Source organism: Cyclopterus lumpus, chromosome 14 (genome assembly GCF_009769545.1).
Source record: "Cyclopterus lumpus isolate fCycLum1 chromosome 14, fCycLum1.pri, whole genome shotgun sequence".
NCBI classification, from domain to species: Eukaryota; Metazoa; Chordata; class Actinopteri; order Perciformes; family Cyclopteridae; genus Cyclopterus; species Cyclopterus lumpus.
In genome coordinates this window covers 17578514-17588814 of record NC_046979.1, presented here as the reverse complement: position 1 = coordinate 17588814, position 10301 = coordinate 17578514, and positions in this window count along the sequence as shown.

The window sequence follows — 10301 nt, the reverse complement described above, 5'->3', positions numbered from 1 at the left end:
ACAAACAACGATCAAATAACGAGCCCACGGAGGCGTTCGGCGTGTAATATTAGACCACGTTTGTTCGGCCGTTGTCTCAACAAATTCATCTGAATATGGTTATCATGCCTGTCCGTCTGTTTGTGGACAGAAATCCGTCATGTCATAAAATTCCAGTTTGAGAGGACATTTGGTGGACAGAAAGGCCCCATCACCACACTACATGTTGGTGGTGTTCAGATCTGTGATGTCAGCTGATTGCACAGCACCCGTTAACCATGACAATGTGCTTTTTAAATTCTTCAAAGATTTTAAAAATATATTCAAAGCACATTACTGTTCTTCTTATCTGTATGTGACAGAGCTCAAATCCTTTCTTCAAGCTGCTTTTGTCACTTTCTATTCTTGGTATTCTATTTCAGGATTCAGTCTTTTTTCTTTTTCTCACAAATTAAATTACTTTTAACATCACAATGTGCCATGACTTTGTGCAGGCATAGAGTAGCTTATGTATATATATATATATATATATATATATATATATATATATATATATATATATATATATATATATAGGCTACTCTATGCCTATATAAAAAAGCACTGGGCTGTTGGTGCTGATTAGCATTGGTTTGCTCCTTGTTTAAAATATTTGATTGAGTGATTTATTTTCTCAATATGTGTAAATTGGGGCACAGGCAGGAAATCTGGGCCACGCAGAAAAAGATATTGCTCTGTAGCCAAAGTGCCACCGATCTCATTTCATCTCCTCTAAAACAATATAATACAAATAACAATTGCGTCGCCTTGGATGTGAGGATTATGACACGGTCCTCTAAGTCAGGTACTCGTCTCAGTGTTAAATCAGTTTGACTGAATAGACGAGGGAAATGAGAGGCGTTCATAGTCACGCTGCCCACTGATTGGCCAGTTTGTGCAGTTGCTTCCGTCGCTTTCTGTCCGCTGACTGTGGAGATTAGGTGATGTAATTATGTTGACTTCCCCTCAGTAGCCTGTAGTGGTGTGAGTTCTGATGAGACAGTGAAACACATCTGTTTACAGTGAAAAGGCACATTTGGCAGCACGCTAACACAGATTAGCAGTAACGATGTAGCGTTATTTGTCTTTTCAAGTCATTTAGGATTAATGTAAAGTTGACATGTGGAATGAGAACCAATGAAAGAATAGGACCTGTAGACACAAAGCAACATTTTAAGAATGCTTACTAATCAACACATGGCTCGTCCTTGTGTGTCATTATTGTACCATTAGCATGGCATTGTTGACAAAACACACTATCATTTGGGCGTCTGGGTCACAACCAGGTCCTCACGCCAAGCAGGACTTCAAGTTGCAAGTCATTTTCCTTTGTCCCCAAAATCTTACATCATGAGATGTTTGATAAGAGTGCTTTTTCAAATGGGTCTACTTTGACAGTTTGATCGGAGTTCAGGAGCTTCACAAGCAGTGATTGACAGCTGCGTCAGAGGCTCCTCGGCTCTGATTGGTCATCTTCCATCTTGCAGATGCCGTCAGTAGTGCTAAAAGGAGGCCGAGGAACCAGACTATCCGACTCATGTACTACTGCGAGGATAGAGTGACAGTTTGACAAATACAACAAAATGTTCATTATATTTAAGTTACCAACGATAGCTTTTCATCCATAGTAAATACAACAAGTTGTAGTTTTAACTGCATTGTGTATTACATTGTGTAATTGCATTATTTAGCCCATGAAGTTACGTAAAAATCAAGAGTTTATTACTTTGTTTTAAATAAATTTCGCAATGTGGCTTACATATGAAGTGTTATTTGTAGTATTACGATTCCACAACTGCTCTGGCTGTTACAGTGGCTGGAGGCCAGCGACACCTGAGACCCAGTTAACGCCGTCCAGCGCCTGTTAGCTGTGCAGCATATCTGGTCAATAACCCGTGTCAGTGTGCTGACACGGGTTATCCATCAAGGCACTTTTTTTTATTACACTTCACATGTTGAGGAAACTGTCCCTTGATGGATTTCAGTTACAACAGCAGCTCCACAGCAGCTCAGTCTGCGTGTGGCTGTAATGAATACACGCGCTTGCTTGCTTGACCCTCGATGCTGTTTGGTATTTTCTATTGTGAACACACTAGTGCCTTTCCCCTTTGTGCCAAGTGTCCATCCGTCAGTTTGGTTCTGTGTGTGTGAAGGACCATAAAAAGAGAGAAGTGGACCGCCTTCTGTCATTTTATGCCAAACACAAGCACAAATGTGGAGCTGCTGATCGTCCTCTGACAGAAACGCTCATCAGCCCCTGGAAACAAGTAACTCTGATGACTAATTTTCCTGCCATCCACTTGCACTGCCTGCCATCTTTTTTTTTACTGTGATGAAAAAGAATCATGCTCAGCAGCAGAGGAAGACATTCTCTAACTCGAGCAATTTCACAAGCCCATAATTGAGCTGCACATTCTCACATTATTGCCTGGTTTTCGCTCCGCCGTTGGCCGTTCCGCTGCGTGGGTGTTTGGCTGTCAGGTGCCGTTTTGATGAAGGTGCTGAATTAAGCCGGGGCGGGGAGAGGGAACCGAATGATCCCCATCAATCTTGCACAGGCAGACAACCATCTGTTCCCAAAAACATCAGCCCCCTCAACAGCTTGTCCACGGAAACACTCACTTCACCGCCTCTGCAGCCGGAGACGCACTGTGCAACCCCTACATCTAAGATTATTTACCATAAGCACTGTCCTATGGGTCCTCTCATTTCATCAGAGCACTCTGTAATCCACTCTCTTTCTCTTTTCAAGACAAAAGTAATGACTTCATGTGGTACTCAACTCACGAACTGACACCAGCTCTGATTGAATTGTGTTAATATGTGAAATATTACACACTTCAGGTGCGCTAAAGTAAGACCATTATAACTATTCATGATATTGCAGGTTTTGCTCAGGTGCACGGGAAAGAGTTAAATCGTCTGGAAACACATTAGCATGTGTACCGCTCTCCTCTCGCTGGCGTATGCCTGTGACTGTAAAGCTGTTATCTTTATTCTGCTGGTGGGGTAGCAGTGAGGCGAGGGAGGGCGTCATGATCTCCCCCGCAGGCTGCTGCAGTTCCCGCTAACAGGGACTGAGTGGCACTCTTCTTCTTTTTTAAAGCATTTCCTTTCATCTGAATGACTTTGCTTTCACGCTTTCATGTGCTCGAATTCCGAGGCAAGCTAACGCGATTGCCGAGCTTAACAAACGTTAGCCTTTTCCCTTAAATATTAATTCACACCTAATCATGCGCATACATTTTCCTCTCCGCTGCTCGAACCATCCTGCGTCATTTTTGGGTTATTCAGTTATTCCAGTAGCTAACTCTGTCAACACTTTTTCTAATCGGATACTCAGGGGCTGTTATGTCTCAGTTATTCTGAAAGGAACTCATAATTTATTCACAAGTTACTGTAAACTTTGCATATCAATTATTTTTGGTAGATACATAATGGAAACTCACATACTGAACTGAGCTGTCTGATTGAGAATGGCACTCAGGTGTGACTTTTACAAAGAGCGAGTGAGTACAAACACACATAGGTTTAGGAGTTCATTATTGCTGTTGTAGGCCATATGTCTACAATATTACAGTTATACATCACAGACAGCCCTGGACTCGGACGACATCAATGTTGGCTGTCAAAGCTAGTTCCTTTTTTGCTGGCTGTTGTTGAGCTGTCAGATGGATGCCACCTCAGCTGTGGGGCCTGGTATGCTATTATAACAAGAGGGCAGAAGGAAAACGATGTCCATGCACCTCGTACTGTTTGGCTGTAATTGTAAAATGAATCAGATTGAGGCCATTTTTTAAAGACAATCAGTGCGGACACACACATGTTGGCAGAGTAAGTAGCTTACAGCCTTTTATCAGATTCCATCAATGTGTTAGAAAGACCAACTGGAGGGATTTCACACAAACACAGTTAATTAAACTCCACTTTAATCAACTTCTAATCAACAGCGCTCACACAATTTTACAATTTTATTCTCGTAGGTGTAAACTATAGCTGCCCTCAGGTACAGGGAACAAATGGAAACAGTTTTTCTCTTGTTCCCGTCAACATTTTAATTAAACCAGTATCTTTACTATCCAAAGAAAAGTTACTCATTCTAAGAAAAATGTCCCAAGGGACTAATGTATTTATTATATTTTAGATTGTTTGATAGATACCGATGCACCAATGTGTATATAGCATTTAACGGTTGTAGCTGGTCGAGGTAGAACTGTTTTTTACTACTTTATACAGGATACGGCTGAATCCAGTGGTTCCTAAACTCGGGGTTAGGCCCCCTCTAAAGTGTCACAAAGCAAATTGTGACATAATCAATGGGACAGGAAAGGAATTTTTGATATTTTTGATACGAATTTGAACGGAGAAGATGAGAAAGGAATTGTCTTTCTGGTGGCACTGCTAGCAACTCACAAACATCTGAAATGAGACAAGGTGCCCCAACCAGACTCAGGTTTTTATGTATCATAAATATTCTTTAAGTAAAGTCTTAATCTGAAAAGTAACTAATAACTGTCGCAGAGAAAAAGTACAGATGAGAAGTCACAGCACAGGCAGACACACAACAAATGCAAAGTCAAACAAAAGCTCTTTATAAGCATTTGATGTTGTGTTTGAAGCATCATTAATAAATGTACCACACACAAAATAAATTATGAAGATTTCTAAGAGTATTTGACTGAGACAAGGCAGCTCCTTGTCTGGTTGTCTGTATTCAGCAATACTTTTTAATCGTCACGGTTATTAGCCCATAAAATGGGGAAATCATTTGAGATTAAGGAGTCACCATAGTCTGTAGTGCATTATAAATGATGTTTGCTGTGAAGTATCATATCAACATGTGGCGGAGGCATTGCTTTATGTGAATATTTTCCATCTCTCTGTGGCCCTCACTGTCTGCTGAAGCTGTGACGGTGAGTGAGTGAAAAGGCCACTAGTCAGCCTGCAGTTTACAGTGTGTGAGAGCAAAGTGATCAGAGTGATAGTGACTTCCACCATGATAAAACTGGGTCAATGTAACCCCCACCCCCTCCACCACAGGCAAGGCTGAAAAAGGAAAAAAAAAGATGAGGATACCATCACCAGACTCTGTGCGTGGATATAAGCATGGGGACACTGGAGCGTGGTTTGCTTTTTCCATGGGTTGGTATCTGTGTTGTGTTGGGACTTCCCATGGGGCATCCCCAGATTATTTTTGACATGTTCCTTCCTCCCCTGTAGTCTGTGGTTTACCGTGTCACGTTATGATCTGTGCCCCTGTATCTTCTCTCGACCCGATTTGTTTCTGTCAGCCAGTGTTGTATTCAGTATCTGTTCTTCCCAGTCCCTCTTTTAACTTCTTGGACTTCCATTCCCTGAGATATTCTCGCTAAATATGTCTTCAAGGGCTTCTGCTTAAAATAGAAAAATCCACCATAACAAACACTGTTTAAAAACAGTTATATTTGATGTACATTGCAATTACAGGCTATCATGTTTTTCTTTTGGTGGCCAAATCTGAACAATGTTATGTGGAGTTTAAAGAGTGGCTTTATCTAAGTGATACACCATATTCGTTCTCACATACTCTGGTCGTATTTAGCCTTGCAAATTGATTGTGTTTTACTTGTCCAGGTTTTCAGATATCTATCTCTGACATGTCTGGCTCAATCCCAATGCTAGATATCGCTAGGAGTGCATGAAAATATGTGTTTTGTAATGTGAACAGGCTACTACATTTTAGAAAACATGAAGACTAAGAGTGTCATGCTATCTTAAACTAAAAAGCTGGAGCTGATGATGGCGCTAAATGAAAGGTTCAAGGATTCATCAAAAATACTACTATTAATCCTGGGGCAACACGTCCGTACCGAAATCTACGGTAATCCATTAAATGCTACGTCACAAGGATTCACCTCTGGGGACCCCATGGATGTTTGTACAAAATGTCATGGCAATCCATAAATTAGTTATATGAGGCACTTCAGTCTGGACCGATAGTGGTGGGCTGATCGACAACATTACCATCCCCAGAGCCACTAACATGGTTCAAATGGGTCCTTTTGTCACGTTTAAATTCAGTAAAACGGTTACTGATTTAAAACATCAAGAGCAAGTGCTTCTTTCTCGACCAATCACCAACTATGTTGCAAAATGCCTTTTTTCTAAACCGAGACGTCTTTTGTCTCCTTCAAGCAGAACTCTGTACTTTGATCGTCCTAGCTGAGCTTTGAACTCAATACTAACGTTAGCATGCTAATATCCTCCAAACACACTAGCACAGCCACCTCTACAGCTGCTAGTGTGGCCAAAACTAATTTAAGTTCTTCATCAACCAAAAAACTCCCGGGTGCAGTGAACATCTCAGATTGATTGTGAATAACAGTGTGTGTTTCAGAGGGTGGATTTTTACTTTAACGACAATCGTTTTTCATCTTGAAGTTCAAGGAGCAGCCAAATAATTAATGTACTAAATTAGTATAAAATGTACTGTCATGAGGGCAATTTAATGATAATTACAAATCTTCTCTAAGTATTTTATTACAAAATGCATATTTATAAACTACATTCACGTAATCTCTTTTTGCTGTGTCACGGTGAGAAAGCTTTCTCTCCAGCTGAGTTGTATTGTTTTGTCCGTGGTGACCTGTTTATATCATGACCTGGACAAATGCTCGTCTCTAATTGGCCCAAAAGGTTCAGTTAATTTAGTCTAATTTAGTTAACTCCAGGGGTAGGATGCACGGGCCAGATTGCTTGGAGCAGGACAAGTTTCATTTCAGGTACTCGCACGACTTTTCAGCATTAGACTTTAAAGTGAAGAATCCCACTCAGACTTAAGTTAACTTTGAGAGCCACCGTGATGTTTGACGGTGCAAAGAACGCTGTGCAAGATGATTTTTGTCCATTTTAAGTAGTGCATAAACATAAAAGGAATACGTCACAGAAGCCATCGCATACACAGGGTTGTAGTTCAAAACCTCTGCATCGCACATGCACAGTCCAGTTATGTTTTCCAGTATATTAATCTATTTTTACCATCAGCCATGACTTGGCTTGGCTTATTATTTCATGCAACTGAATGTGTCTCGTTAAGAATGAGGACTCATCAGAGGGATGCAGTTTGTTGCAGCTCAGTTGATGGCGCTTTTGTCACTGAGCTTTTAAGAAGCATCACTGCCATCAGGATTAGCTTGGATTATATGCTCCTAACAGCAAACAGGTACACACTCTTGCACTTTTGGATTTGGAGTTTTATGTCCTAAATGGTAATGATATCACCGGGAAGTAGTTTAAATTTGAACTTCAAAGTCCGACAAATATAGATGAGCATTAATCATGGCCCTGTTATAAGCAGGTAAAAGACTGATGTGCATGTTGGAATGGATTTGGCAAACGTATTACAGTGTTATCCATTAAAATCAAACATGCACCTCAGTGGGTTTTCTCTTTATGCGAGTTCTCCTTTCATTTGCAGCAAATGCAAAAGGAAATATGTGTGACATGTTCATGAAAAAACCTGAGACATTATTGGTTGTTGGTTTTGTATTTGTTCTTGTGTTTTGCAGATAGAGATGAGAAATGAGTTAGACTGAAGATAATTTGCAAAAACATACAAATCTTTGTGTCATTATTGTGGTGGATTCTGGGTTTTACTTTACATTCCACAAATAATGTACCTTTATTATTTTATAAAGTAATTACACAGTATTATAACATATTATGTGAATAGAAAAGCTATGCTCATAGTCATGCACTGTATCATATAAATATTACATAGCTGTAAAACAATGTTCGGCACTTTGCAGCATGCGCTGTTTGTGTCTAAAATTATGGAATGTAAAGTGCTGACCACTTTTCCATTGTGTGTGAAATTACAGTCATTTCCTGACTACTCTCTTTCTGTCTCTCTCTCCCTTGTCATTGGACAGCTTTGCATAAACCCAGATGCCTCCCCTTCCTCTTGATGAGCGTATAGTGGTCATTCAGCGCCCTAAAAACTTGTGTGAATCTTCCCCACAAACCATCCCGCAGCACTCCTCTCAAATATCAGCCTCTTCCAATGGACACCATCCACACCTCCACTCTTCGCAGTCCCATTTCTACGCCCCCTCGTGTAAACCTCTGACTCTGGAATGCAAGCGCAGATCCTCTCGTGTGCAGAAATTCAAGAGCGATCAACCTGTCATCCCATCAGGTGCCAGACACATCCCTAGCCACTGCCATAGCAATGGCACAGTAACTCTCGGCCCACGGCTGCCCTCCCACACACATACTATTGATATCAAGGTGACAGTGGACAAAGGAGGACGGGGAGGAGGAGGAGTCAGCAACTCGTTAAGGCGCAGCGGTAGTGTAAAAGGTGGCAGAGGGAAATGTGTCTCTTCACAGTTGGATGAAGGACAATGTGAGAGAAGGACTGTAACTGCAGGGAGGCCAGGTGGCGCCGAACACAAGCCACAGCGAAGTCGCCATAGTCAGCCGTCGTCTTCCCCAGTTGGCATCCTTCAATTCGTCCCAGCACAGGCGCAGCAGCAGAGGTTGCGGAGTGAGAAGGAAAACACTAGTTTTCTTCAAAGAAGCGACCAGGAATTTCTCTCTCTAGGTCACAAGAAGAATTCCAAACTGGGAACTGTCTATCAAAGCCATAATAGCCCCAGTCTGCCCTACCAACAAAATCCCGTCCCTGTGCCCCATGCCGCCGTCCTAAATTCCAATTATCCGCCATCCCCTCCCTCCCAACCCGCCCGTGTCCCAGGCCCATTGCAGCAACTCAGCCAGCCGCACACGTCCCGCACCAGGGATCTCCGCCCTCACATTCTTCATGGTCTACCCATCTCCCCCTGCTCCTCCAACGCCGGAGGGTTCCCGAGCCCTGACCACACCTGCACCATCGACTGCACCCACCCATTCAGTTGTGGCTGCTGGAGGTTGGTAAGATGCATTGGGTGTAAGGGACACTGTGCCAGCTGCCAAGGAGGAGGAAGCTCTTCCACCTCGTTTTCCTGTGTTCATAATGTCGGGGCGGTGAAGAAAGGAGGCAAAGAAATGGGCCTGAGAAATCTGGGTGGGTGTCTCTCCACCACCTCCACCTCCAACACCTCCTCTTCTAACAGCACTGCGTCTGACTGCCGAGCAAACCTGTTCAAACCTCTCCGCTGTGCCTCCTGCTCTGGTGAGGCCAGAAACTTCGAGAGTCCTGCTATCCTTCGCAAAAAACTGGTCGGGGGATGCCTGCCCTGTACCCCGCTGTCCTCTTCGGCCCCTCTCCGGGCGATACAGAGCTGCGTCACAGGCTGCAACCCCAAAGCCTCTCAGACAGGCAGCTCCACCTGCAGCTACTGCAGCAGCGACCCCATAGTGGTGACATTTAACCCTCGCAGAGGCAAACCCCCAGGTAGAGGCACTGGAGCAGCTCATCAGATGGGTATGTTTCAAGCCGATGATGATGACTACAGCGTGCGCACTATCTGGCCTGAAGAACTGGCCAAGAAGATGACCCACTCCAAAGCCCAAAAGAATCACTGTGGAGTGGGAGTGAGGAAGACTTGTGCAACCCAGGGCCAGAATGGCAGTAACGGAACAGGCCTTGCCCTCCTGGACTGTCAAAACCTCCAGGAATACGCGCAGTCTCAGCTTACAGACCGCGCTGGCCGACGGCGGCTTCAGCAGGGGAAAATGGCTGCCCTTGATTTTATGGGCCGCAGGTCAGGATCTGGGTGTGACGAAGGCCAGAACTCGCTGAAGAGGCTCTTGAATAAAGCAGAAGATGTAGGAACGGAGCAAGACGGAGATGCAGCATATCCACGCTCCCCCTCTCCCAGCTCTGCCTCTCCACCGTCACCTGTGTCCTTTTCCCCACCGCCGTCCGCCCCGGGCACCCTCATCAAACCCAAACCCTGGCAGAGAGACAGGGAGGGAGGACATTCCCTGCCAACAGCTCAGTCCCTTCACCTGGCCCTCAACTCCCTGAACAGAGTGCAAGATGAGGAAAACAGCAGAAGTAAGAATATCATACAATTTACCTAAAATATTCAATATATTTCACTGCCACCACTTACATAAAGCTGCGTTGAATGTCATTTAGAAGTAAAATTCCTGTTGGTTAGTTTTTAGTTAGAGATGTGCAACCTTTCTGAGTTTTGCATACACTGTCACGATTCTTACCACGTTCCCCTCGAGGTGTTGAATTTGCTGTTTTTTAAAAGATTCACCAACATTTGGGAACATCTAGCTTGTCTTGATCTCTGCAAGTTGCTTCATTTAAGTTCTGAAATAATCAAAGTGCTAACGACCAGACCTCT